Below are 3,312 nucleotides of genomic sequence, written 5' to 3'. Positions count from 1 at the left end.
AATATTAATTATTTTTATTACATTCTCAATGCAAGATTATCTAACCACATACTCAATCTATATACTACTTAATATAATATTTGGGTGATGCCTACAAGTTTAAAACAGGCTTTTAATTGAGAATCCTATTGATTTAGAGAAATTAGGTTTAATGCGACAACTTCATGATTGCATATCATTCATGGCCAACACAAATGGTATAATATCAATAATTGACTTCAACATATAAGTACTGTTTTTTATTATTAATCAAGAAACATAAATTGCTTTGACTGAGATTTATGCATGCAGGAACAATACAGAAACTAGGGACATTTGGGTGTTCCTCTCTTAGTTTTCCAGTGGTTCCGCTTGCAACTTCTACAAAGAGGCGGGTGTGATGGCCTAACATTCTGGTTTTGCTTGCCTTTAGATGGTGACCCCCTTGGTTTTAAGTGTTGACTTGTCCTCCTATACTCGTCCTGACTTGGCTTGTCTTGTTCCTTCTCTAGCTGAATCTTTTTCAGGCTTTGCTCAGCAATATAACATTGTTCAAGTATCTCTGAATAAGTGTTATAATGTTGTTGCCCCACACAATAATCTATATCTCCTCTGAGTCCAATCTTGAATTGGTTAATCTTCCAACGTTCATCTAGGGCATAGAGAGCTTGATTTGAATAGGCTGCCATATCTTCAAACTTTGCTACAAATTCAACCACAGTCATAGATCCTGGGCAGCATTAGTCCTCGGCCTTCCCCTCCTCCTTGGTTGCTCAGCCATGAAGTCTCCTGTCACATACATAGACATCGAGTTGATCAGGCTCAATACTAGGTAATATGACAGAATCCATATAACAGCAACACACACAAGCGTGGAAAATCTAAACTATTGATGTTTCATGATAGGGTCGAGAATCGACCTGCTCTGATACCAATTGTAACAACTACGCAAAACATATGTCTAGAATAATGTATTACATAGTTAGAAGATGGTACTGAAACATACAATACGCCTAAATGGCCAAGAGTTATGTATTCGTTACAACACTAGTTAACCAAAATACATAAACATAAAGTAGCCAAAAGAACAAAAGACTACAACGAAAGCTTCACGAAACATCCATCACGCCCATCACTACACCGCTTTGCTCTTTCCCTTATCTTGAGATGAAGCACCTGCAAAATAATAATAATAGGAATGGGGTGAGATACTAATCTTAGTGGGTTTCCCTATCTTAGGGTCCACTAGGCTCTACAAGGTTCCGAAACGAAGTTCCTAGCAAGTCCTTACCCATACTGTTCTTAAGTACTTTACTTTAACCTAGAGAATGAATCTTATTTCCAACATTGTGTTAAATAATTCATGTGGACTAAAGAGAACCATGAGATCAACATTGAATCGCCACTACGATTCAACTCCCCCAATATCCCAGGGCCCGAGTCGTACAACGACATTCACCCGCAATGGGAGGTGACAAAGGAAAGGTGGTGGTCCACATCTCCGGGAGTTCATCCCTGAAGAATAGCTCCTGAACTACGGAGCACGAACCATTCCCAAGGCTCAAGATCGAGAAATAACCTGTATATATATGGAACAGGGGTATCCTTGGAATCATCTCACAAGGAGTAGCCAACATATATGTGTAACATGCCTCAATCTCAGATCATCAATGACCAATGAACAGTTACTATCCTTCTGTCTTTTCTCTAACCCCTCGTCCCATACTTACTACACCAATATATATTTTAGGATCTTGGAAGGAGCCGCTTAAAGGGAAAAAGGAAAAAAAACGAACAACTTCCAACCATTACTCTTTCTTATACTTCCTAAGATTCATCTTTCCAAGTCTTTATCTTTATTAATCAAGATACAAGAATATAAACGTGGATTATATAATAATTAAGAGTGTTCTATGATTGTGGAAACTTAGGCATCTTATATCTCTTTCCTATAGCTTTTCAATGCCTCCGACGGCGCCTAATTTCGAGTTACAGAACTCTAGTTATGGTCAAAACAATAAAAGGAAAATTTGCTGTCAGGTGCAATCGATTTACACTGTTGTGCAATCGATTGCTTACTGAACAGAATGTCCAAGATGACAATTTTTCACCGTGCAATCGATTGCTTGACCCATGCAATCGATTGCTTACTGAACCAGAAGCAAAAATACTATTTTTCCTGCATTAAATCAGTTCCAAACACATTCTATTCTCATCCCAAGCTAACCCAACATAGCAAAAGCTCAATTATCATGAACTCACAAGTAAGATATCATACTATCCAACATACACACTCATGTTATCAAGGATCAAACAATTTTCTTAACTCATATAACATGTAAAAACAACATTCATGATCATCAAGCTCACACCAAGACAAGCAACATTCTCAAAACCCCAAATCCCCATTATCAAAAACCCTAACAATTTACCCAAGGCACTATATAGAAACCCACCTTAAGAGGGAAAAGATGAAGGTTGGAGGCTGGTTTGGTGATGAGGATAATGATATTGCATGCAAGAAACTTGGAACTTTCTTCCTCTCTTCTTCTTCTCTTGTTTGCCCCTCTCTTCCTCTTGTTCTTGATTTCAGAATTACTCTAAGAGTGGAAAAGAACAAAATGGGAAGGAAACCAGTTAGATACTTCAAAATTGGTTTATGTAGTTCACAATTGAAAGGACTAATATGCCCTCCACTTAAACTCTCATAAACTAATCATGTTTATCTTCACCAATTTATTCTAACACCCTCCTCTAATTACTAATCGTCATAATCATTCCCAATTACAAATATTAGTAAAATTAGTGTGATTAGAAATCTAGGGATGTTATATTCTTCCCCATTAAAATAAATTCGTCCTCGAATTTAAAACTTACCAGAACAAGTGAGGGTACGAAGCCCGCATCTCAGATTTTAACTCCTAAGTAGCCTCGTCTGGATTCAAATTCTCCCAATTAACCTTTACCATTGGTATTTCCTTGGTCCGTAACTTCTTACTTGAATACTCCAAGATACGATTTGGATGGGGCTGGAAGGAAAGATCTGCTTCTACTTCAACTGTATCAGGAAGAATAGGATGAAAAGAGTCGGGAACAAACTTTCTAAGCTGAGATACGTGGAATATATCATGGAGACCAGAAAGAGATGGCGGTAAGGCTATCTGGTAAGCCACTTCTCCAATCCGTTCTATGATTTGGTAAGGTCCTACAAATCTCGGACTTAGCTTCCTTGACTTAAACGGGGTCTTCAGGTTAAGCTGAGGGGTATCTTTTAAAAACACATGATCCCCCTCGTCGAACTCTAAAGGCCTCCTTCGTAAATCTGCATAACTC

Source organism: Vicia villosa, linkage group LG2 (genome assembly GCF_029867415.1).
Source record: "Vicia villosa cultivar HV-30 ecotype Madison, WI linkage group LG2, Vvil1.0, whole genome shotgun sequence".
Classification (NCBI taxonomy): Eukaryota; Viridiplantae; Streptophyta; class Magnoliopsida; order Fabales; family Fabaceae; genus Vicia; species Vicia villosa.
The sequence above is the reverse complement of the archived record's forward strand: the minus strand, read 5'-3'. Positions refer to the sequence as shown.